The 26,838-nt window shown below is 49.0% G+C and overlaps 1 long non-coding RNA gene across 1 annotated transcript in view; it reads left to right on the plus strand.

The window, feature by feature from the left end:
• LOC138358924 (uncharacterized) overlaps positions 1 to 26,403 on the plus strand; it is a 162,068-nt gene extending 135,665 nt beyond the window's left edge. Inside the window, exon 4 of the long non-coding RNA XR_011225629.1 lies at positions 25,146 to 26,403. This is a non-coding gene — a long non-coding RNA (uncharacterized lncRNA). The remainder of the gene's footprint in view (positions 1 to 25,145) is intronic.
• Positions 26,404 to 26,838: the final 435 nt, after the last annotated feature.

The raw sequence follows: 26,838 nt of genomic DNA on the forward strand, positions 1-26,838 counted from the left end.
TGATGCAACTGGGGAAATTGTGTATAATTCTAAAAATTGCATAACTCTAACCCAATGCTTTCTAAATTTTTATTTCAAAGGTTAACATTTGTTTTGTGGCATATTTCCATATTAAAAATAAATTCAAACCTCTGCAAATATAAATATAAAGCGCTTAGAACTATAGAAAATGCAGCATTGCTATGTTTTGTATTGCAAAAAAATCCAACCGACTGCATGTTCAAATAATGACAGTTTATCGCAGTTGACCCTTAAACATCCCGTTTGTTCATTAAATCCCCTATTGATGATTTTTTTTATAATTATACATAGTGATGTAAGCTTTGCTATGGTGATGATGTGATTCTAGTTTGGGGAACGATTTCAATATGATAAACATTCTCTGGCTAAATGATTAATGGCTCACACAGACAATTATTAAATTTAAATTATTATTATTGCTTTCACAGAAAATGAAATCTTTAGTTTGGCTACAGAAAATGGTGCAAGAGCTCAGGAATGACTTGGGTAAACAGTTTCAACCTAAAACACTACACATATAAACATGTCTTTCTTGACCTCATTTTTAATTTATATAGAGTACTGAAAGCTCATTTTCCATAGGAAATATACTAAGGAATTTATTTTACGGCTAGAATGTAAACTAGGACCCCCTCATTCAGGTTAAAAGCACGACAATTATTGAACATTTACCCACCATGAAACACACACGACTCAGAAGCCATTTAAACCCCAAATATCCAACCCCCACATGCTATCCTGGTTCCTTGGATTGCCTACCATGACCAAGAACCCCACAGTTTCTTGCAAATTCAAGAAAAGGCTTACTACACAGTAATATCCAACTTGTTCTTTGTAAGGAACCTTGACCCCCTCTGTATGCTTGACCCCACTGGGTCACTCGTAGGTAGGGGGGCCCCTATTGATGACGTCAGGTCACGTGATACCCCTGCGACGCTGGGTGAATTTTTCTTCTGGAGACTCGATTTGGCATCTGGCTACCACTGACCGGATGTTTTCTCTGGAACAAAATTGAAAGAAAATGGGACATATATCTGGGGAAACTAGCACAAATATAACTCTAGTCTTTGTTCCCATTTATTTTTCCACCTGACTATTTTTACCTGATTATCCCTTAAACTGCGCAACGCGCCTGCAGGCTCACGTCTGGTTTGCACAACGCGCCTCCGGGTATTTGTATTTTTCACGTTCCATTCAAAACTCCCGCGGCTACATGGGGTTCACATCAGCTTCCTCAGGGCTCTTGTAAACAGACACCATCTTTAAAAAAAATCGTGGTCCACATTCCCGGATGTGGAAGCCTCAGTAGTGTGTGAGCAACCAAGGCTGGCGCTTGCAGCATGAGTGCACAGCACTGCTGTTCAGTGTGACCACAGCATCGCCTAATAATGTCAAAATATATATGTAACTTGTATTATTTAGCTATGATAGTGTTATAGAAGAGCCTGAGTGTGATAATGACTGGGTACAATGTTCAAATATCAGTGATTCAATGCTGTTCACGATGTTCACAGCGCTAGCCACAGCATTATTTCGTCCATCTAGGAATCTTCAAATGATTTCTTAGGTTCCTTTTCAAACTAAATGTGTGATCAATTATTCATTTACAGGAATTAGTGACCAGGATTGTGATAATAGTAGGATTGTGGTTATAATTAGCGTTGTGCGTAGTATTGTGGAAGGAGGAATTTTGGTGAGGGAGGGAGGGCGAGAATTGAGGTAGCCTCATTGTGTGTGTGTGGCTGCCACTCTTGTTTTGCTCACCATACTAGCTTAGTGGTTCGCTATGGGCAACACATATGTACATGGGTATATATAGTGTGTGTATATAGTGTAAGAACAGCAACAGAAGAATGTTAAGAGGAGCTATTTTGGTGAGGGAGGTGACGTAATCGTAGCGTCGTCTGTGTGATTTTTCATGCAGTGTATGGTGGCCACTGTACTGTTTGGACACAATACCGGCTTACTTGCATAGTTCTGGTAAATAAAACATGTAGATAGGTATATAGAACATGTGTAATAAGAACTATAACAGTATAGTGGGAGGGGCAATGTTGGCGAGTAAGATGTTGGAGTGAGAGAGACTGGCTGGGTGTGGCTGCTCTCACTCGAGGTGTTCTGAATGTGTTCATGGCCAAATGCTCCTATTGGCCCATACGAGGCAGCTGCTATTGGCCCATACGAGGCAGCTGCTATTGACCCATACGAGGCAGCTGCTATTGGCCCATACGAGGCAGCTGCTATTGGCATATACGAGGCAGCTCCTATTGGTCTACACGAGGCAGCTCCTATTGGCCCATACGAGGCAACTCCTATTGGCCCATACGAGGCAGCTCCTATTGGCCCATACGAGGCAGCTCCTATTGGCCCATACGAGGCAGCTCCTATTGGCCCATACGAGGCAGCTCCTATTGGCCCATACGAGGCAGCTCCTATTGGCCCATACGAGGCAGCTCCTATTGGCCCATACGAGGCAGCTCCTATTGGCCCATACGAGGCAGCTCCTATTGGCCCATACGAGGCAGCTCCTATTGGCCCATACGAGGCAGCTCCTATTGGCCCATACGAGGCAGCTCCTATTGGCCCATACGAGGCAGCTCCTATTGGCCCATACGAGGCAGCTCCTATTGGCCCATACGAGGCAGCTCCTATTGGCCCATACGAGGCAGCTCCTATTGGCCCATACGAGGCAGCTCCTATTGGCCCATACGAGGCAGCTCCTATTGGCCCATACGAGGCAGCTCCTATTGGCCCATACGAGGCAGCTCCTATTGGCCCATACGAGGCAGCTCCTATTGGCCCATACGAGGCAGCTCCTATTGGCCCACACGAGGCAGCTCCTATTGGCCCATACGAGGCAGCTCCTATTGGCCCATACGAGGCAGCTCCTATTGGCCCATACGAGGCAGCTCCTATTGGCCCATACGAGGCAGCTCCTATTGGCCCATACGAGGCAGCTCCTATTGGCCCATACGAGGCAGCTCCTATTGGCCCATACGAGGCAGCTCCTATTGGCCCATACGAGGCAGCTCCTATTGGCCCATACGAGGCAGCTCATATTGGCCCATACGAGGCAGCTCCTCCTATTGGCCCATACCCCCTCCCCGCTCAGCTCGTTGTCGCCGTGTGGGGGCTTCGTGGGCGGCTGCTGGAGTGTGATGCTCCTTCGGACAGTCCTCTGTCCTTTTCTAGCCTTGTGCTCCTGCTGCCGTCCTCTCCAATTCTGCTGGGCACCTTTTCCTTTTCCTTCTGTTTCGTTTTTCTCCCCCCTCTTCTCCTATCTGCTGGCCGTTTCCTGCCGACCTTTTGCTCGTTCTGGTTCTTCCATGGACTTCTTCTATTTTGACGCCCGGGTGCTTGAGGAGGCATACTCATGCACCCGTAGAACTGCAGTACCCGACGTCGAGAGCGAGGGGAACCTTTTATTGTCAATCCCCACTTCGTCACTGAACCCGATCTCGACGGACTGTCGGTTTCTTAAGGTGGCGTTTGTGGGGCGTATACTCACGACGCACCCCTAGGAGGCCCCGACAAGATCGGCGATAGCTTCTTGTTGGGTGTCCTGCCTCTAATTGTGGCTCCATGGTGGGTGTGGGGGCACATTCGTGAGTGAATTCGTAATTTCGTCAAGATGATAACCCCTGTTTCGGCTGCTTCTGGCTTACCTTTTCAGGCTCGTGGGGTGGGCGACCAAGCCCCCGAGTCGGTCCGTATTGGAAGACCGGGCTCTGTAGCCTCCGCTGCATTGGGCCCCGACCTTGCTCCTCCTTTGGCCTCTCTGACTCCTTCCCCTGGCTCCTCTCCCTCCTCTGTGGTTGGGTCGAGCCCCAAGCCCCCAGTGGTGACTACCTCGTCCCCTGGCGCGGCTCCTTCTCTAGTTGTAACTACTGCGCCTTTTAACCCCTCTCTCTCTGGGGGTTCTCACCGCCGTTCTCGTCACGGCCGCCCTCGCTCGATTCCTTCCAGTTCTGCTACCTATCAAGCCTTGTTTGGTCCCGCTTCGTGGGCCAAATATTTTGATCTCCTCCCTCTTGATTCTGCGCCTCCTGACGATTTCTCCCTCCATCGACATCTCATTGATTCCGTGGATGCCTCCATTACTTTCAACCCCACTCGTCTCGGTACACGTGTCGTTGCTGCTCCTTCTCAGGATGCTGCTTCCCGCTTGGCTGCCTTATCCTGCCTTGGCGAGACCCCCGTTCGGGTCTCGAAGAACGCTCAGTTGAATGCCAGTGTTGGCACTATTTTGCTCCCGCCCCATGTTGCGACCAGTGTTCGGGACCTGCGCGACTGCCACGACGATATTCGACATATCCTCGCTGCCAAGGGTCATTCTATTCTCCAGGTGGACACGTTTACTCGTCCCCCTCGTGGTAGTCGCCGTCAACCCCTCCGGGTTGTGAAGATTACCTTTGATGGTAGGACCCTTCCACCCTCTGTCATTCTTGCTGGTGCCAGGTGCTCTGTCCAGGAGTACATTCCTTCTCCTCGGCTCTGCAACAAGTGCTGGAGGTTTGGGCATGGTGCCCTCCGCTGCTCCGGGACTGTATCTCTGTCCTTTGTGTGGTGGCGAAGGTCACTCTAAATCGGAGTGCACTTCTCCCCAGGCTCGTTGCCTCAACTGCGGTGAGGCCCATCCTACCTTCTCCCGTGCGTGTGTCCATTACAAGCTTGAGGCAGCCGTCCTCAACCTGAAGCACCGGGAGCGTTTATCTTTTCCTGAGGCGAGGCGCCAGGTTCGCCGGCTCCCGCCTTATGCTAATATCTCTTATGCTCGTGTGTTGCGCTCTTCCTCTCCACGTCCTTCCCGCCTTCCTCAGACTCACAACCGTTTCCGGGCCTTGGACCCTGATGCGCCCACTGCCCCCTCCTCCGTTCCTTTGGGTTCTCTCCCGAAGGATCTTCCTCCTGGTCCTCTGTCTGGGGTTCCCCTTCCTTCTACCCGGTCTGTCGTGTCTTCTGTGTCTTCTTCCTCGTCCCCCTCCGATCCTCCTTCCCATCCTCTTCCTCCATCTATTGGCTCTCCCCACCGCCTGTCGGTGCGGGCGGATGTCCATCGCTCTCCTAACGGTCGTCGTGTGTGCTCTCGTTCGGCTTCTCCTGTTGAGACGCTGGAATCCGTTGCCCGGTACGTAGTTGCTGGGACACCGGTCTCTTTAAGTCAGAAGCGTAAGCCTGGCTCCTCTCCTTCCTCTTCCCCGGCGGGTAAGAAGGCTTCGCTTTCTTCCTCAGCTCCTCCTTCTGGCTCTGTTGCTCCTTCCCCTCCCGTTTCAGTGCTTGCGCCCCCTGTTCCTGCTATGGAGGTTTCTTTGGCCCCTGCTTCCCTTTCGGTTGCTGCTCTTGCTGGGGTGCACTCCCCTCTTTCTACTCCCCCTCCTCCTGCTGCTGTCCTTGACGGCTCCTCTCCGTTGTCTCCTCCTCTTCCTCCTCCTCCTCCAGACCCTGCCCGCCCACCTCTGCTCTGTTCTCCCGTTTCCTTCCCTCCGTCTTTGCTCAGTTTACCCATGCCCCCTAACCCTGACTTTGCTGACCCTGATCCCGACCCTGATATTCTTTAACGTGCTCTGTTGCTCTTTCGCCTTTGTTTCTTCCTTGTTCTGTTTTTGTCCTTTCTCTTCTCGTCGTTGTCCATTCTTCAATGGAACGTTCGAGGTTATTACGCCAATTTCCTCGAACTCCAACTTCTGATTTCGCGGTTTTCGCCCCTTTGTGTCTGTCTCCAGGAGCCAATGCTTGGTGCTCGTCCTGGTCGTTTTCGTGGCTATTCCTTTCTCTCCCCCCCCCCCCAGCCATTGCTGGGGCTTCTAATTCTTCTGCTCTTTTGATTCGGGCTGATGTTCCCTTTGTTCCTTTACTTTTTCCTTCGCCTCTCCATTGTTCTGCTGCTCGTATCTTTGTGGGGAAATGGTACACAGTTTGTTCCATTTATCTCCCCCCGAGTGTCCCGCTCTCTCTTCCTGATTTGAAACACCTCCTGGACTCCTTGCCGGAGCCTGTGCTCCTGCTGGGTGACTTCAATTGTCGTCATTCTCTTTGGGGTGACGTTCTGACGAATACCCGGGGTCGCCTCCTTGAGCCGTTTCTCCTCTCTTCTTCCCTGTCTCTTCTGAATTCTGGTGAGCCCACTCATTTGGACTCTCGGACTCGCACCCTTTCTTGTCTTGATCTTTCTCTCTGCTCTTCTTCTCTTTACTTAGATTTCACGTGGCAGGTTCTTGATGACCTCCATGAAAGTGATCATTTCCCCATCCTTGTTTCCTTTTTCTCTTTTCGCCCTTCCCTCTCTTTCCCTAGGTGGCAGTTTGCTAAGGCAGCCTGGACTCTATTTACCCTCAGTGCTGCTCTCCCTGACCTCTCCCTTCTGCCTCTCTCTCGCGCTCTCCTCCTTTTTCATGACACTGTCTTCAACGCTGCCCTCCGCTCTATTCCTCGCTCTTCCTCTCGGGGTCCACGGAAGTGCGTTCCCTGGTGGAATGCGGACTGTGCTCGGGCTGTCCGCTGTAAGCGTGCAGCCTGGAAGAGGCACCGCCGTAGGCAGACGTCCGATTCTTTTCTTTTCTTTCGGAAAGCGAGTGCGGTGGCCCGTAGGGCCATCCGTACGGCTAAACGTGAATGTTGGGCATCTTATGTCTCGACAATTACGTCCGAGACCCCTCTGGCCCAGATCTGGAAGCGTATCCGCAAGATAGCGGGTAAGTTCGTTCCCGATGTTTCACCGGTCCTTCACCTCCATGATACTCTTGTGGCGGACCCGTTGCAGGTCGCTTCCGAACTGGGTTCCCATTTTTCTTCTGTTAGCTCTGGTCTTCATCTTCCCCAATCTTTCCTTCTTCGTAAACCTGTCCTTGAGTCTCGTCCTTTAGATTTCTGCACTCGTCTTCAGCTTCCCTATAATGATCCCTTCTCTCTCTCTGAACTTCGTTCTGCCCTGGCCCTCTGCGGTTCTACGGCGGCGGGCTCCGATGGTATTCATTATGAGATGCTTCGCCATCTCCCTCCGAGCACGTCTCAGTATTTACTGAGTCTGTATAATCGGATCTGGGAGTCGTCGTCAGTCCCTGCGGACTGGCTCGATGCCGTTGTCCTCCCTGTTCGCAAACCGGGGTCTCTGGGTACTTCCCCTAAGGACTTTCGCCCTATTGCTCTCACAAGTTGTGTCTGCAAACTCTTTGAACGTATGGTTAACGTTCGTCTGATGTGGTTCCTGGAACACCATCACCTCCTCTCCCCTTCTCAATTTGGTTTCCGCAAGTGCCGCAGCACGACAGATGTCCTGGTGAACTTGGAGGTCTATATTCGTACTGCTTTTGCTGCGAAGACCTCCGTTGTTGCCGTCCTTTTTGACCTAGAAAAGGCTTACGACACCACTTGGCGTTATCATATCCTATCTCAACTTCATTCTTTTGGCCTTCGTGGTCATCTCCCTCTCTTTCTCCGCAGCTTCCTCTCTCGTCGTTCCTTTCGGGTGCGCCTTGGTACCGCTCTCTCTCCCTCTTTTCAGCAATACGAAGGTGTGCCCCAGGGGTAGTGTTCTGAGCACTACTCTTTTTCTTGTTGCCCTCAATGGTCTTCTTTCCTCTCTTCCTTCTGGTGTCTTCTCCGCTCTCTATGTCGATGATCTTACCCTTTGTTGTCAGGGTGATGATTCGCCTTTCCTTCAACGCCGGCTTCAACTTGCAATTGATGCCGTGTCGTCTTGGGCCACAGGTCATGGCTTCAAGTTCTCTACTTCTAAGACTTGTGCCATGACTTTTACGCGGAAACGGGTTGTTCTTCGTCCCTCTTTGTCGCTTTATGGTCATCCCCTTGAATACAAAGATTCCGCGAAGCTTTTGGGGTTATTCCTTGACACTCGTTTGTCTTGGTCTCCCCATATCTCTTACCTCCGTGTTGAGTGCTCTAAGGCCCTTACCCTCCTTCGGGTCTTGTCCCATACTTCTTGGGGGGCAGATAGGCGCGCACTCCTTGCTTTACATTCCTCTCTCGTCCTGTCTAAGCTCGATTATGGTTGCCCTGCTTACTCGTCTGCTTCTCCTTCTACTCTTCGCCGTCTTGATGCTTTGCACCATACTGGGTTGCGCCTCAGTTCTGGTGCCTTTCGTTCGACTCCCATCCTTAGCTTGTATGTTGACACTGGCTTCCTGTCTCTCCAGGACCGCCGTGATCGCTACTGTCTTCGCTATCTTGCGCGGTCCTTGCAACATCCTTCCTCTCGCCTCTGTCGTGCTTTAACTTTTACCCCTCCTGCGGTTCCTGTTCCTCTTCACCACCTCCCTCTTTCTGTCCGGTTATCTCGCCTACAGGATTCTCTCTCCGTTCGTATTTCTGATGTTTCTCCTCGTGTTGTTCCTTCTTTGCCCCCGTGGAGGGTCCCTCTTCCGCGGTTTTGTACTTCCTTGACCCGTATCACTAAGGCTTTTACCCCTCCTACGGTTCTCAAACGCCTTTTCCTCGAGCACTTTTCTTCTCACTCCCGCTCCGTTTCTGTCTTCACCGATGGGTCTAAGTCAGCGGACGGTGTTGGCTACTCTGTTGTTTTTCCTGATCGCACTTATATGTGTCGCTTGCCTCCGGAGACTAGCATCTTTACAGCAGAACTTTATGCTATTCTCTATGCTCTTCGTCTCCTGCTTTCTCGTTGTCAGTCTTCCTTTGTGGTTGTTGTTGACTCTCGTAGTGCCCTCATGGCTCTCGGGTCCTTTAATCCGGTTCATCCGGTAGTTGTCGAGATCCAGCATTGGCTGTTTCTCGTTCACAGTAAATTTAAGTCGGTTGAGTTTTGTTGGGTTCCCAGCCATATTGGTGTGTCTTTCAATGAGCGTGCGGATGCTGCCGCTAAGGAAGCTGTCCGCTCTTGTCCCATCTCTCGTAAAGGCATTCCGTATTCCGACTTTTACCCAGTTATCCATTCCTCAGTTCTTACCCGTTGGCAGGCTTCTTGGTTGTCTGTTACTGGTAACAAGCTACGTACTCTTAAATGTTGTGTTTCCTCGTGGCCGTCCTCCTTCCACCGTAACCGGCGGTGGGAAACAGCTCTGGCGAGGTTGCGTCTTGGCCATACTCGCTTAACCCATGGTCACTTGATGGAGCGCCGCCCTGCTCCTTATTGTCCTAGTTGCATTGTCCCTCTTACGGTCGTGCATGTCCTGACTTCCAAGACGAGCGTGTGTCTTGCTTTCCGACCGCCCCTCGCGGTCATCTGTCCCTCGATAGAATTCTTGGTGACTCGGATACTTTTGATATCGTTCGCCTTATGCGTTTTTGTTCTCGTATTGGCATCCTTGGTGATCTTTAGCGCCCTCTGATTATTTTGCGTCTTTGATGGTGCTACATAGCCTTCCCGGTTTGGTGCCTTCTTTTGATAATTACTTACTTACTATTGGCCCATACGAGGCAGCTCCTATTGGCCCATACGAGGCAGCTCCTATTGGCCCATACGAGGCAGCTCCTATTGGCCCATACGAGGCAGCTCCTATTGGCCCATACGAGGCAGCTCCTATTGGCCCATACGAGGCAGCTCCTATTGGCCCATACGAGGCAGCTCCTATTGGCCCATACGAGGCAGCTCCTATTGGCCCATACGAGGCAGCTCCTATTGGCCCATACGAGGCAGCTCCTATTGGCCCATACGAGGCAGCTCCTATTGGCCCATACGAGGCAGCTCCTATTGGCCCATACGAGGCAGCTCCTATTGGCCCATACGAGGCAGCTCCTATTGGCCCATACGAGGCAGCTCCTATTGGCCCATACGAGGCAGCTCCTATTGGCCCATACGAGGCAGCTCCTATTGGGTTTTTTCAGTTATATCGTACTAAGACTAGGGAAAGGATAGGTCCATTAAAAACTGAGACAGGTCAAATAACAGATAGTGATGAAGAGATGAGTAGTATTTTTAATAAATATTTTGTATCTGTATTTACTAAAGAGGAACTTGACAATATGCCTTCAGCCGAACAAGTCTATGTGGGTGGGGACGAGGACAGGTTGACGAGTTTAGAAGTTACTATGGAGGATGTTCTTAAACAAATAGTAAAACTCAAACCAAACAAATCCCCAGGGCCGGATGAAGTGTTTGCCAGGGTGCTTAAAGAATGCAAAGAGGAGCTTTTTGACCCACTGTCAACCATATTTAATAAATCAATAGAATCAGGCAGAGTGCCAGAGTTTTGGAAAGTTGCTAATGTGATACCAGTTTTTAAGAAAGGAGATGGATCACTTGCGTCTAACTATCGACCAATTAGCCTAACGTCTATTGTGGGAAAGTTACTCGAATCTATAGTAGCAAATAAAATTTGTCTTCATCTTGAAAAACATAAATTAATAATTGAGTCGCAACATGGTTTTATAAATGGCCGTTCATGTTTAACAAATTTATCTTTTTATTCTAGCATTGTTGAGGCAGTTGATAGTGGTAAGGATTGCGATGTTGTGTACCTTGACTTTAGCAAAGCTTTTGATACAGTGCCACATGAAAGACTGATTAAAAAGATAGTCTCATGGTATTGGGGGTGCTATATTAAGTTGGATTAGGGCATGGCTATACCAAAGGAAACAGAGAGTTAGTATAAATGGAGTCAAGTCAGAGTGGGAAAATGTTGTAAGTGGGGTGCCTCAGGGCTCTGTCCTGGGACCTCTGTTGTTTATAATATATATAAATGATTTAGATTCAGGTTTGAGTAGCAACATTTGCAAATTTGCTGATGATACGAAAATCGGTAAGGAAATTAATTCGGAGGAGGACTCGTTATCACTTCAAGTTGATCTAGATAGGGTTTTGAAATGGTCAAATGATTGGCAGATGCAGTTTAATGCTGATAAATGTAAAGTTCTGAGGCTAGGTAATGATGATAGGGTTACAAGATACGAGCTAGATGGTGTTGAGATTGCGAAGTCGAATTGCGAAAGGGATCTGGGAGTTATGATTAGTAAGAATTTAAAACAAAAGGATCAATGCATAAATGTTCGTAATAAGGCAAATCGGACACTTGGATTTATTAATCGCAGCGTTAGTAACAAGACACCTGGTGTGGTTCTCAAGCTATATCTTGCTCTAGTTAGGCCCCATTTAGATTATTCTATTATTTTGATCCTCAGAGCCAATCCTTATCCCGAAGTTACGAATCTAATTTGCCGACTTCCCTTACTGGAACACTTCGGCCCCATTTAGATATAGATCAGATTGGGGGTTAGATCTGGGTATTCCTTCCTCCTTAGATTCCTTCCTACAGAAGGAATAGAAAAACTGACTTCGAAAGTGTATCAAGTCTGTCTGAAACATGTTCCTTTGAGAAAAGCCAGAAAGAGATCCAACGTAGAAAGAGAACGCAGACACTATAAACGCAGGAAAAAAATAACGGAACTGCTTATGCAGACAGTAATTTCCCGTCAAAGAACGAATAATTTAAATTGGGAGATTGAAGAAATCGAGTGGAAATTGAAACACTCATATGAGACTGAAGAAAGGCAGTTAGAACAGAAAGCAATTCAGGAAATAAAGAAAAATCCAAAATACTTCTTCACATATGCGAAATCAAAAGCAAAAACCACTGCCAGTATTGGACCTATTCGTACAAGTGAAGGTTCATACACGGAGGATGACAAAGAAATTAGTGAAATCCTAAAAAAGCAGTATGAGGACATGTTTAGCACTCCAATAAACAACATGAAGGTGGAAGATCCAGACAATTTCTTTATGCGGGATATTCAAACCCCTGTAAATATAACTGATATCAACACGAGCGCACTAAATTTTGAAAGAGAAATTGAAAACATGCCCATGCACTCGGCCCCAGGTCCAGACTCATGGAATTCAATATTTATAAAGAAATGCAAAGTGCCGGTAGCACAGGCACTCGGTATAGTGTGGAGGAAGAGCTTGGACACGGGGAAGATACCAGATGCACTTAAAGTAGCAGACATAACCCCTCTACACAAGGGAGGGAGCAAAGCATTGGCAAAGAATTATAGACCAGTTGCACTAACATTGCACATAATAAAAGTATTTGAGAGAGTGATTAGGATTCAGGTCACCATTTTCATGGAGACCAATGACCTTCATAACCCAGGCCAACATGGATTTCGAGCGGGAAGATCGTGCCTCTCACAGCTACTTGAGCACTACGACAAAGTCACTGAGGTATTAGAAGAAAAACAGAATGCTGATGTGATATACACGGACTTGGCAAAGGCTTTCGATAAATGTGACCATGGCATGATAGCACACAAAATGAAGTCAATGGGAATAACCGGTAAAGTAGGATGCTGGATACTCAGTTTTCTGTCAAACAGGACTCGGCGAGTAACAGTCAACCATATAAAATCTAGTCCAAGTGCAGTTAAAAGCTCTGTACCTCAGGGTACAGTCCTTGCACCGCTGCTTTTCCTTATTCTCATATCAGATATAGACAAAAATACAAGTCACAGCTTCGTATCTTTCTTTGCAGATGACACAAAAATTAGTCTGAAATTACCTCGGCTGAAAACATTGAAATACTTCAAGCGGATATTAATAAAGTTTAAAGTAAAAATAACATGATGTTTAACAGTGATAAATTGCAGGTATTTAGGTATGGTAAAAATGAGGGCCTTAAACATAATACAGGGTACAAAACACAATCAAATGTACCCATAGTAGGAAAACAGCATGTAAAGGATTTGGGAATAATGATGTCTGACGACCTAACGTTTAGGGAGCATAACCAAGCAAATATTGCGACAGCCAGAAAAATGATAAGATGGATTACGAGAACTTTCAAATCTAGGGATCTCATCACAATGGTTGTACTCTTCAAGTCACTTGTGTTGTCCCGTCTTGAGTACTGCTCAGTACTCACTTTCCCCCCTTCAGAGCAGGAGAGATTGCTGAAATAGAGGGAATACAGAGAACATATACGGCACGCATAGACGCAATAAAGCACCTAAATTATTGGGATCGTCTCAAAGCCCTCCAAATGTACTCACTAGAAAGAAGAGGAGAGAGATATCAAATAATATACACCTGGAAGATACTGGAGGGCCAAGTACCAAATCTACACAGTAAAATAACATACTGGAGTGAACGATATGGAAGAAAATGCAGAATAGAACCAGTGAAGAGCAGAGGTGCCATAGGCACAATCAGAGAACACTGTATAAACATCAGAGGTCCACGGTTGTTCAACACCCTCCCAGCAAGCATAAGAAATATTGCCGGAATAACCGCGGACATCTTCAAGAGGAAACTAGATTTATTCCTCCATGGAGTGCCGGACCAACCGGGCTGTGGTGGGTATGTGGGCCTGCGGGCCGCTCCAAGCAACAGCTTAGTGGACCAAACTCTCACAAGTCAAGCCTGGCCTCTGGCCGGGCTTTGGGAGTAGAAGAACTCCCAGAACTCCATCAACCAGGTATCAACCAGGGGGTGCGCAGAGTGGCGATCTTAGGTATAGGGAGCGATTCAATACTTCTGCGGGTATACGAGGCTCACATCCTGTGTCTCAGGACTCCTTTAAACAGACCTCATTTTTAAAGAAAATCGTTGGCAACATTCTTAAAGTGTGAGAGCCTCAGTATTGAGTTATCTACCAAGGATGGCACACAGTTTGCCACCAGACTAGTACCCAAGCCGAGAGGTATGAGCTACGAGTAGAGGCTATGGGAATTAAACCTCACTTCGCTGGAAGACACAAGAGTTAGGGGGAACATGATCACCACATTCAAGATTCTCAAGGGAATTGATAGGGTAGATAAAGACAGGGTATTTAACACAAGGGGCACACGCACTAGGGGACACAGGTGGAAACTAAGTGCCCAAATGAGCCACAGAGATATTAGAACATTTTTAGTGTCAGAATGGTTGACAAATGGAATGCATTAGGAAGTGAGGTGGTGGAGGCTGACTCCATACACAGTTTCAAGTGTAGATATGATAGAGCCCAATAGGCTCAGGAACCTGTACACCTGTTGATTGACGGTTGAGAGGCGGGACCAAAGAGCCAGAGCTCGACCCCTGCAAGCACAATTAGGTGAGTACAGCATGAGCTAACAGCATCGCTGTTCAGCTTGTGACCACGGCATCGTCTAAAATTGTCAAAACATATATGTAACTGGTATTATTTAGCCATGATAGTATTAGAGAGGAGCCTGACTGTGATAAAGACTGTGTACAATTTCCAGATATCAGTGAACACAATGCTGTTGTGGGATAGGTTGGACATGTATATGAGTGGGAGGTTATAAATAGGAGCTGCCTCATATGGGCCAATAGGCCTTCTGCAATTACCGTTATTCTTATGTTCACATGTTCTGTTCAAGATGTTCACAGCACTATGCAGGTAGCCACAGCACCCTACCATTGTTTGGTCCATCTTAGAATCTTGAAATGACTTCTCATGTTCCTTTACAGAATAAACTTGTGGAAAATTATTAATTTACAGGATTTAGTGATCAGGATTCTGATAATAGGATTGTTGTGATAATTAGCCCTGTTTTTAGTATGGTGGGAGGAGTAATCTTGGTGAGGGAGGTAGCATCGTCTGCTAATTCTGTGTGGCAACCTGTTATTGTCTGGACTCAGCATACCAGCTTAGTGGTTTGCTATGGTGAAAACAAATGTAGATTCTTATACTGTATATGATGTGTGTATATAGTGTAATAACAGCAAAAGGAGTACAGGCATACCTCAGTTTAAGAGTTTAATTGGTTCCTGGAGACGCCTCGTATTCCGAAAACTCGCATTCCGAAGATAATTTCCCCATAAGAAATAAAGGGAAATGAATTAATCCGTTCCTGACTACCCCAAAAACCCCACATCAAACTAAATGTTTATACCTAATTCATCTAAATAAACCTACAAAACTATGTTCAAGTTATTACTTACCTTGCTGTTGAATGCTGTAGGCGTATGGAAGATGGTGAGGAGGTGGGAGGAAGAGAGGAGTTACTGTTTGGAAGGGGAGTCCCCTTCCATTATCACATCAGGCAGTGAGGACTTCACTGGTATGCACACTCTGGCACATTTTGCCTGCATACCACTAGGACTTGCTTGTTTTACTAAGAATTTGTCTAATGGCACTTGTTTTTCCCTACATTTTAACACTTGTCTGTAGTAAGACATCACATTATCATTTAAAAGGTCAATGCAACGGCCTGCTACAGCTTTATCTGGGTGAGTTTTTTCAACAAAACTTTGTAGTTCTTCCCATACTTCACACATTTTCTTAATCAAGAAGGGACATCCTCTACTGCCTCTACTCACAGCTATTTTCTTAGGTTGAACCTTTACAATGGCTTTCTTGAGACCCATGGCAAGATATATAATGACAACTTTTCTGGGGGGAGCCCCGTCGGCTCCCCGGAGCTATCCCAGGCTGATATGCTAATGTCAGACTTTGGCATCAGTCATGTGTATGGAGTTCTTAGGCCTACCGGGGACCACGGCCAGAACCGGGCCCCCTCAGAGAGGCAAGGGGAGCAATGGCCTATAGAAGCCCCCGTGTAGTTGGAAGCATTCTATGTCTGCCATCGACCGGAACAGGCACCCAGAAAGGTAAGCGCCCCAAAACAAACCCCTATTCCGGTTAAAATTGCTACCAAAAACCGAACTAGTGGCTAGAACTCCCCAACCGAAAACAAGCAAACTAGTATGACGTCACACACTGCCGCGCCGCTGTCTGCGCAGCTCCCCCCTCCCCGGGAGGGGGAAGGGGGAGCCCCAGACCCCCCGCGCCGGCTACCCACACCTCAGTTCTTGAGGCTGATGCTATAGGCGATGGTCGTGTGCTCTGGCTCCGGTGTCGCTACTGCACTGTGCTTTGCGTTTGGTGTTAGTTTTGTGGGTGCGAGAGCCAGGAGTTATCTTCAGTACTCGGGCTGCATTCGCCTAGGGCTGCCATCCCTAGGTGCCCTGTAAGTACTGCCCTTGGGGCTTGGGGCCACCTTCCACAGGCTCCTCGGGGTCTGCCTCTGCTGGTCCGTTTTACCTTTCGGTTTTTCGGCCGCCTGTTGGGCTCTTGGGTGTTCTGTTCTCCCTTGTTACCGGCGGGTAAGAGGCAGTTTGCACTGGTAGGGGCGCAGGGTGCTGCTCAGCTTGTAATTCCCGACATCGCGGCCGGCTCTGTTCCTTGGGGTTCGCTGTCCTCTTGCGGGGTTTTGTTTTTCTTTTTGTTTTTGCCTGGTGGGGGGTTCTGTCGTTTTATTCAGTTTGTTTTAGCCCTTCCACTGTTCTCCTCGGTGGCGCCCCCTGCTAGGTCCCCGTGAGTGTACACGTCCCTGGGGTTCAGCTTTAGAAGTTTGCTTGGTAGTTTTGGGCGCCGGTTTGCAGCACCCTGCCTGGGACTACCTGAGCGCGAGTCCTCTTAAAGTAAACGTTCAGGACCCTGGGAATCCCCTAGGGGGCGCGTGGGTCCGATGGATGTGACCCCGGAGTCCCCACTCGCTGTGTGCGAGTTTAAGGGTTGCTCGGTTCCCTTGTCTCAGGGTGACCCTCATTGTTTTTGCCTCTGCCACGATGCCTGTTGGGTCGGTGATACTTTCGACCCCGAGTCCTGTGAGTGTTGCTGCTTGCTTGTGACTCAATTTACCCAATCCTCTGATGATTCTATCCGGGTACAGGCGGCACGTGCGTTGCAGTCTAGGTTTCGTCTGTTGCAACGCGCTCGGTTGGTTGCTTCCCCGGATGCCCCGGGGCTGCCCCGCTTTGCTTTTCGAGACCCGGACTTGGGGGTGGGAGTCGATTCGATCCTGGTTCAGTCCGTACCTCCTCGTCCTTCCCCTTCTGTTCGTTCTGGTCCCCCGCCCCTGCTTCCGGCCCCGAAGCGTCTGAGGGTTTCGGGGTCGGAGCAGGGGTTACTTGATCTCGAGACTCGGGCAGCTTCGGGGGTTGCCCCTTCCGGGGGGGCGGCAGAGGCATTCGAGTCTTGTCTCCTGGCCGAAGCTTCAGGGTCTGACCAGTGGGCCCCCCTTCCTCCAGCTTTTCCGGCTGCTCCGTCCTTGTCTTGTGGGGTCGGGGCTTGGGGAGAGGACTCGGCCTCGGGTCCTGTGGTGACGGACCTCGAGGCTGGGGAGGGGCTGACTTGGGGGCCTTGGGCCCCGCTGGACCCCGCCTGGGTTTTTCTTCCCACTGAGCGGGGCTTATTGTTACAAGGAGTGGGGTTTTCTTTTCCCCCCTCTGCGTACGAGTTGGATTTGGTGTCGGCCCCTCCCCGGGTTCGGTTCCGTGTTCCCCCGGGTACGTCGGTTCCGTCCTTCAGGAGGTTTTCGGCTTATCGCATCCAACCTGGTGTGGTGCGAGCGGCCTTTGCAGCTTACCTCCTGCGTGACCCGGATTATGCCTCGGAAATGGATCCGTCCACGTTCAGGTTTGGGACTTCGTTCCCTTTCTGGCTCCGTTACGAGGTTCCGGAGTCGTCCTGGCTAGCAGACTGCCCCCTTGTTTGGTCTGGATTCCTGGCATTCCTTCTGTCGTTCCCGCACGCTGGAGTGGCGGGAAGCTTCCCCAGTGCTTCAGGTTTTCCTGGGGGGTGAACTTGAGTACCTGAATGAGTGCTTGTTTGCCCCTGCCCTTCCCCGCGATGTGGGCGTTATTCAGCTCCATGTGCAGGTTCCCTCCCTTTCGGCGGCGCTCGTGGCGGAGGACTTGCGCGCCCGGGGCCTTTTGTGTTCGGCCTTGCAGTTCTTTTCCCTCCTGGAGCTGTCTTCGGATTGGCTCGTGGAGGATGTGGGGACGCTTGGGTCCGTCCCGGGGTCCGGCACCTTGTCCTCGGCTGCGCGTTCGTCGGCTGCCTTGTTGAAGCTGTTCACGCTGATTTTGCGGGATGCGGTTTCCCTGTTCTATGCTTCCCGTCTCGCGTGTCGGCAGGCGGTGCTGGGTTCCTCCGTGGAATCTGCTTGGGCTCTGGCTCTTAGGCGTTCTTCACCTTTTTGTCCTCTCCTGTTTGGGGAGTCGGCCGTGGCGCAGTTTATTCAGGCTGCGTCGGCGGCTTGTCGTCCGATGTCGGACTTGTTGGTTTTCCGGGGGTCCCGGGGTGGGTCTTCCCGGAAAGGTCGTACCAGGGCTTGGGGTTCCTCTCGTCGTGGTAGGCCTCTGGTGTCAGGTTTGGGGTTGGCTCCTCCTGCGGACCCTCCCTCGTCTGGTCGGCGCGGTGTTCGCGCTGTGCGGGGTTCTGGGTCTCGTAAGGGTCGCCGGCCCTTTCGCGGTTTGCCCCCTTGATGGGGCGATGGGGGGGCGGCTTGCGCTGTTCGCCCGCGCCTGGTCCCACGATTCGTGGGCCTTTCGGGTCGTGTCTCGCGGCCTGCGGTGGCGTTGGGTGGCCCCTCCCCCCTTTGGGGGGTCGGGGCTGGCAGGGCAGGTTTCTTCCCCTGCGCTCTGTCGAGTCGTCTTGGAGTGGGTACGTTTGGGCGTCGTCGAAACGTCGTCGTCCCTCAGATGGGTTTCCCGTCTGTTTCCGGTTCCGAAACGGGACTGCGCGGACCTGCGGTTCATTCTGGACTTGTCCCGTCTGAACCCCTGGGTTCATTGCCCCTCCTTTCGGATGACTACGCTGTCTCAGGTTCGGCTCCTCTTGGAGCCGGGAGCTTGGATGGTGTCCCTGGACCTCCGGGACGCTTATTGGCATGTCCCGATTCATCCGCGGTTCAGGGACTGGCTCGGTTTTGTTGTGGGGCGTCTGAGTTACCGCTTTCGTTGTCTCCCGTTCGGGTTGAACCTGGCACCTCGCGTGTTCACGCGCCTTACACGGGTTGTGGTGGCTCGTTTGCGCCTCCTAGGTGTTCGGGTGTTGGCCTACCTCGACGACTGGCTCCTCTCAGGCTCCTGGTTCGGTCCAGGATTGTTTTTCCAAGGCACTTTTCTTGTTGGCTTTGGCCTCTGGGGGTCGGGTAGGGGAACTTCATGCTCTCCTCCGGCGCAGGGGTTTCTGCTCTTTTGGTCGTGGTGATAGTTTTGTTCGTTTGCAGCCGTCTCCTTCTTTTCTGGCGAAGAATGAGACTGCTGCGTTCCGGAGGGGTCCATGGGTGGTTGATGCTTGGTTGATCAGGCCGGAGGTGCATCATGTTTTGTGTCCTGTTGCGGCGCTTCGCCGTTATTTGCGCGCCACAGCTTCTGTGTCCGGGGACGCGCTGTGGGTTGATCCGGTTTCCCTTCTTCCCTGTTCGCGGGTTCGGGTCTCTCAGGTCGTCCGCAGGGTTATTAGGTCCAGCCAGCCTGCGGTCTATCCCCGTGCCCATGGCGTTCGTAAGTTCGCGGCTCTTGCTGCCGTCTTTGGGAATATGTCTTGGTCTGATATTCGGTCGCGGGGATTTTGGCGGTCGAACAGGGTCCTGGCTGCTCGTTACCTTGTGAATGTCCCTGGGCCTCGTCGGGCCTGTGTTGCTTTGGGTCGGCGGTTGCAGCCAGTTGTCTCGGCTTCGAGTTGAGGGGTGAGCGACGACCGCCTCCCGGGTAAGTCCCTTTTTTTCTGTCTGTGGGTAGTTAGCTCCGGGGAGCCGACGGGGCTCCCCCCAGAAAACCAGCGCTGAATGTAATGAAACGCCATTTTCTGGGCGAGTCCCGGAGGCTCCCCGGCATCCCTCCCTCCCTCCGGTCGGCGTTTTTTTGCGTTTTTGACATCCAGCCTCAAGAACTGAGGTGTGGGTAGCCGGCGCGGGGGGTCTGGGGCTCCCCCTTCCCCCTCCCGGGGAGGGGGGAGCTGCGCAGACAGCGGCGCGGTAGTGTGTGACGTCACACTAGTTTGCTTGTTTTCGGTTGGGGAGTTCTATCCACTAGTTCGGTTTTTGGTAGCAATTTTAACCGGAATAGGGGTTTGTTTTGGGGCGCTTACCTTTCTGGGTGCCTGTTCCGGTCGATGGCAGACATAGAATGCTTCCAACTACACGGGGGCTTCTATAGGCCATTGCTCCCCTTGCCTCTCTGAGGGGGCCCGGTTCTGGCCGTGGTCCCCAGTAGGCCTAAGAACTCCATACACATGACTGATGCCAAAGTCTGACATTAGCATATCAGCCTGGGATAGCTCCGGGGAGCCTCCGGGACTCACCCAGAAAATGGCGTTTCATTACATTCAACGCTGGTTTTATGCTCAAATGGCCAAAAAACCGATAAAAAACTGTAAATCCTTGTGAAGAATTCAGGTGGGATAGTCACTGGACACGAGACACTGGTAAACTGAGGCGCGATCGTCATGCCACCACACGCCAGTCGGCCTGTACACGTATCAACAAACTCGTGTTGCGAGGTAACCCTCGCCTTCCGAGACATATTTTCCGAGGAAATCCTGCTCGTCTTCCGAAAAACTCGCATACAGGGACAATCGCATTCCGAGGTACCACTGTATGTTGGGAGAAGGATTGTTGCCGAGTGAGGTGTTGGTGAAAGAGGGAGTGAGGTGGCGTCTGCTAGTGACCCTGAGGGCTTCATCGCTCAGCGCCCATAATTTGCTCAACTTCTCAGCTCCATCATGGCTATAGTATGTCACATACAATATTTAATTTTATTTTACCATGATCAGAGGCTACAATTTAACAATATAAGAGAAAATAATTTTTTGCACAGAATTTATTTTCGGCGCACCACAGAATTGTCATTTATTATGGCCGTACAGCATGGTGGTTAAGTCTAGCCAACCTGCTATCTGTCCGCACGCCCATGACGTTAGGAAGTTTGCTGCTTTGGCTGCCGTGTTTGCCATTTCTTGGGTCAATATTCGGGCGCAGTGCTTTTGTAGGTCGAAAAGTTCTCAGTGATCCCTGGAGGCTCCCAGTCACCCTCCCTCCCTCCCTCCTGCCGACTTTTTTTTTCGCATTGTTTGGATGCTTAGCTTCCGAACTGGATTGCTAGGTAGCCGGCACAAGGGGTCCGGGGCTCCCCCATCACCCTAGCGGGGAGGGGATGGCTGCGCTTACGAGTGGTGCGACGGCAAAGTGTGATGTTTGCTTGTTTCCCTTGTTAACTTGGGACTGGTGGGTGTTTTGCCTCTCCGGTTTTTGGTTGCAGTTTTCTTACCATGTGGGGTCTGTTTTGTTATGCCTACTTCTCTGGGTGCCTAACTCTATTGGATGGCAGATAAGGAAAACCCCCAACCATGGGGTGTTTTCCAGGGCCATTCCTCCCTGTACCTCTCTGAGGGGGCCAGGTTCTGGTTTGTGGTCCCCGGTAGGCTGAACTCCATTGACTAATGCCCTGATCGTGCTCAAGTCATTAACAGTGCTGTGCCTTGTGGTGTGGTCCTGTCCTGTGGTGGTGTGTTAACCAGGAGTGATTTCACAAGTACTCGGGGCTGCATATGCCTAGGGTTCCTTTCCCTAGGTGCCCAGTAGGTATTGCCCTTGTGGCTTGGGGTTATCTTCCACAAGTCGCTTGGGGTCTGCCTCTGTGGAATCTTTTGCTTCTCGGTAATTGCCCGCCCTTGGTGTCAGCTGGGGTGTTTCTTGCACCGCTTGTTTTGTCACTGGTAGGGGTGCAAGGTACTGTGCAGCTAGTTTTCACCAGATTATTGCGATCGGCTATGTTCCACCTGGGTCGTTGTCCCTCATGCGGGAGTTTTCTTTTATTTTTGTTTCCTGCCTGGTGGGGGTCTGCCCCTTGGTGTTGGTACCCCTTCTATATAAATTGGTGGTCCTACTAGGTCCCTGTGAGTGTACACGTCCCGAGGGTTCAACTGTTAGTACTGTAGTTCGCTGGATAGTTTGGGGTGCCGGTTATCAGTATCTTGCCTGGGCTTCCCTTAGCAGAGCATCTAAGGGCCCTGGAAATCCCATTTAGGGCTCTGTGGTCCGATGGATGCATCCTCTGGGTCCCATCTCACTTCGTGTGAGTTTGAGGGTTGCTCTGTCCCCTTGTTTCAGGGTGACAATCACCAATTTGTGCCTCCCTCATGCTGCCTGTTGGGTCTGTAACACCTTTGACCCGGAGTCCTGCGAGTGGTGTTCCTTGCTTGTACTCCAGTTCATCCAATCCACTGATCTTGATACTCGGGTGCAGGCAGCTTTGGCGTTGCATGCGTGTTTTAGGTTGCTGCAGTGCGCTGGGTTGGTTACTAACCCGGATGACCTGAGCCTGCCCGGTTTTGCATATAGGGACTCGAAATTGGGGTTGTTATCGCCTCAACTTTGTTTCGTCCATGCCTCCCTTGTCCTTCCCCTGCTGTTCCTCGACCCTCTGCACCCAGTTCTGAAGTGTCTAAGGGTTTCAGAGTCGGGGCAGGGTTTAGTTGGTGGTGAGATTCGAGCAGTTTCAGGGGATGCTCCTTCTGGTGTGATGACGGAGGCATTCGAGCCTTTTTCTCCAGCCGGTGCTTCTGGGTGTGACCAATGGGCCCTGTTTGTTCCAACTTTTCCGGTGGACTCTGTCTTATTTCTTGAGGCACAGGGTTTGCAGGACGACTCGGCCCCGGGTCCTAATGTGGAGGTTCCCGAGGCAAGGGAAGGGTTGACATGGGGGGCTTGGGCTCCATTTGACCCCGCTTGGGTGTTGGTACCCTATGAGCGAGGTTTGTTGTTGTTGTAGGGGGGTGGGGTTTTCTTATCCCCTCCCTCCCTATACGATTTTGATATAGCATCAACCCCTCCCTGGGATCCCTCTGGTACTTCTGTCCCTCACTTCCAGAGGTTTTCGGCCTCCCGCATCGCGCCCCATTAGGTGCGGGAGGCCATTGCGGCTCGAGGCCATCTCCTGCATGACCTGGATTGTGCCTCAATAATGGATCCTGTCTCTTTTGTGATTGGTTTTTCCTTTCCTTACTGGGTGCGTTACGAGGTTCTGGAGTCATCCTCTTTGGCAGAATAGCCTATATTTTCAATGGCGGCATGGCATACGTTCTGTCGGTCCCACATGCTTGAGTGGCGAGAGGCCCTGATGGTTGTTCAGGTTTACCCGGGGGGCGAGATTGAACGCTTCACTGCTTGTTTGTTCATCCCTGCCCTTCTTTGGGATGTCGGCCTGTGTAACTTTGCGTACAGGTTCCCTCCCTTTCGGCTGCCCTGGTTGCTGAGGATTTACTCATCCGTGACCATTAGGCTTTGGTCTTGCGTTTCTTTTCCCTTCTCAAGCTGTCTTCGGACTGGCTTAAGGAGGACATGGAGGCGTTGGTTGCTGATCCTAGTTCTGGTGCATTGGTCGCAGTGGTGCGGGCGTCAGCTGCCTTGTTGAAGCTGTTTGTGCCAATCCTAAGGGAGGCAGAGTCTCTGTTTTTTGCTTATCGTTTTGGGTGCCATCAGGCGGTGCTTGCTCAATCCTTAGAATCCGCTTGAGCTCTGGCTCTTAGGTTTTCTCTGCCCATTTTGCCCTTTCTTTTTGCACAGTATGCGATGGTGCAGTTTCTGCTAACGGAGGTTTCTAGTTGTCCTCCCATGTCGGACTTTTTGGTTCTTAGGGGGGGGGCCCGTGGGGTTTCTTCCCAAAAAGGTCATGCCCAGGGCTCGAGGTTGCTCTTATCGTGGTATGCCAGTGGTGCCAATTTCAGAGTCGGAACAGCCTTCCGGGCCGATGTCGTCTGGTTGGCGCGGTAATCGCTCTGCTCATCTATCAGCTTTTCATAAGGGGCTTCGGCCCTTTTGTTGGTCATCCTATTGATGAGGCAATTGGGAGGGAGAGGTTCGTGCAGTTTGCTCGCGCCTGGTCCCACGATTTGTCGGCTTTTCAAGTCGCTTCATGCAGCTTGCAGTGGCATTGGGTGGCCCCTCCTTCTTCGGGGGGCTCGGAGCTGGCAGGGCAGGCTTTCTCTCTGTTGGGTCACCTTGGAGTGGGTTTGCTTGGGTGTGGACAAAAGTCCTCATCCCTCAGGTCGGTTTCCCACCTGTTTCCGGTTCTGAAAAGAGACTGTGCAGACAATGCGGTACATTTTGGACTTGTTCAATCTGAACCCCTGGGTCTATTGCTCCTGCTTTCGGATGACTTCTTTGCCCAGGTCCGGCTTCTCTTGGAACTGGGCGCGTGGATGGTGTCCCTGGAGCGAGTGGCAACCACCTCCCGGGAAAGTCCCTCTGTTTTTATCTTTGGTTAAGTAGCTCCAGGGAGCCAAAGGGGCTCCCCCAGAAAACCAGCGTTGAATGTAATGAAACGCCATTTTTTGGGTTAGACCCGGAGTCTTCCCGGCAACCCTCCCTTCCTCTGGTCGAAGGTTTTTCGCAGTTTTTGACATCCAGCCTCTGAACTTGGGGATGATAGCTGGTGTGGGAGGTCTGGAGCTCCCCATTCCCCCTTCTGCGGAAGGGGGAGCTGCACTGACAGCGGCACGGAGATGGTTGTGACATCATGCTCGTTTGTTAGTTTTTAGTTTGGAGAGTTCTTCTCAACAGTTTGGCCTTCAGTAGCAATTTTTTAACCAGATAGGTAGGTACCCCAAAACAAACCCTTTCTTGGGTGCCTGTCTCGGTCGATGGCAGACACAGAATGCTTCCAACCTCACGAGGCTTTCTATATGCCATTGCTCCTCGTGCCTCTGAGGTGGGGCCTAGGTTCTGGTTTGTGGTCCCTGTTAGGCCTAAGAACTCCATTCACTTGGCTGATGCCACGGTCTAATACGCTCATATCAGCCCGGATAGCTCTAGGGAGCCTCTGGTCTCACCCAGAAAATGGCATTTCATTACATCAATGCTGGTCTTTTAGGTTCAGATAGACAGTTGGCCAACCATCTCTTTCCTGTAGAATCTCTGTGATTCATAAAAACTAAGTAGATTTGTTACACAGGATCTTCCTGTTCGAAAACCATACCGTCTGTCCATTTTTATGTCATTATTGTACTCTCCAGGTGTTCTACCCATTGTTGTGTTAACAACAATGGATCAACCCATTTGGTGTTAGCTATTTTTTTCTAATGTTTTAACTACCATACTTGTTAATGATATGGGTCTATAATTTAGAGGGTCTTCTCGGATACCATTTTTGTAGATTGGAATTATGTTTGCCATTTTCCATATACTGTATCTGCTAAGATTCCTGTGCGCAGGGATTGGTACCTGTTAGCAGTCTGCTGGCTGATATATTTTACCTATACTGTATATCTTTGTTTTATTTGGAGAAAGAACCATTATAGTATTGGAATTATTAAAAAAAAAATCCTATTTGGGAAATCTTTACTAGATTTCGAAGATTCTGTATTTGGTATTTGTTGACTTTAAACGACTTGGTAATCTCTCAATCTTTTCTTTCACAGCTCCTACGGTCACCAGAAGAATAATACATGCAGTGCCAGAAACCAGTGGCATTGAATAATACCTGCAGTGCCAGGACCCAGTGGTGTTGAATAATACCTGCAGTGTCAGCATCCACACAGTGTCAGATATACTGCATACATGTTGTCAGCAGCATTATGAAACACATTATGGTGTAAGAAATACTACATGTAAATGGGTAAGACTGTCTTCAGCACACTCATATGAATGACTACATGTATTATCAATATGTCATGCATTATTAACATCTCATGCACTATGGTAACAAAGGAAATGTGTATTTAAATTAAATTTGGTGTATCATTAATATAAAAATCTCGGTATTTATTAGCTCATTGTGTATGTGGTACAGTATTGTTTTTAATACTATTGTTTGGCAAGAATACATTTTAAGATTTTCAAATTAATTATTTTTATTATCAGGTTCTAATATAAAAAATTTTAATATATATTTTCAGTTTTAAAACATTTCATACTTTTTCTCCTATGTGAGCCATTGTAAATGTTGAGAAAGCATTAAAATAAATAATCTTTATACTGTATAGTAATTATGATTTTTTTCTTAGGTAATTTGCTCTTAAGCTCAAAAGGCTCTCCAAATAAGATAATATATCAGTGTTCTTAATGCTCAGAATTTATTTATTTATTCACATATTTACATGACTGTATTGGGGATTTAAAAATAACAATGTGCATGGTACATTGGATCAGTAAGTTCTTGTAAAAATCACATACGTATATTTTTGCAAATGACAAACCACATGAGGGTCCACTGTACCTGACTCTTGTGCTATGGTTATATTTATAATAAGACATCCATCAGTTCTGTGGTTATATTTATAATAAGACATCCATCAGCTCTGTGGTTATATTTATAAGAGAACATCCCTCAATTCTCTGATCATATTTATAATAAGACATTCCTCAGTTTTTTGGTTATATTTATTATAAGACATTCCTCTGTTCTGTGGTTATATATATAATAAGACATCCCTCAGTTTTTTGGTTATATTTATTATAAGACATTCCTCAGTTCTGTGGTTATATTTATAATAAGACATTCCTCAGTTCTGTGGTTATATTTATAATAAGACATCCCAAATTCTGTGGTCATATTTGTAATAAGGTTCTGTAGTGAAACATCTTAATACTGTGGCAGTATTTATAATAAACCATCCCTCTCTGCTGTTGCTATATGTACAGTATGATAAATCAGTATAATTATAAATAAATTTATAATATATTTAATTTTCCTATACAAAGACATTTTGTTAAATCTTAAAAAAAAAAAAAATTGCCACAGGATTTGTTTGTAATGTTTACAAAGTTATACACGGACACTAACTTTCCTGCTGGTGAACGCATGTGGAGACGTAGATTTGTATGTTTGCTTTTACACTTGCTGATTCACAGGAAATATTGTAGAGTATATTTTATGTCTAGCACATTTTATAATATAATAAGCACAATATTATCTCACTATTTATGAATAATACCAGTGGTTTACATATTGTAACTTTTTTCCATTCTCTTGTGTCTTTGACAAGTAATTAGATTATTCCAATTGCTTATCTGATATTGAGTGCCATCTGTTGACAACAGAGTTAACACTATAACGTGTGTGCTCTATTCTGGTTACTCTATACTGATTGCTATATAGTTATCTTGAGGTTA

This window comes from Procambarus clarkii, chromosome 8 (genome assembly GCF_040958095.1).
Source record: "Procambarus clarkii isolate CNS0578487 chromosome 8, FALCON_Pclarkii_2.0, whole genome shotgun sequence".
NCBI lineage: Eukaryota > Metazoa > Arthropoda > Malacostraca > Decapoda > Cambaridae > Procambarus > Procambarus clarkii.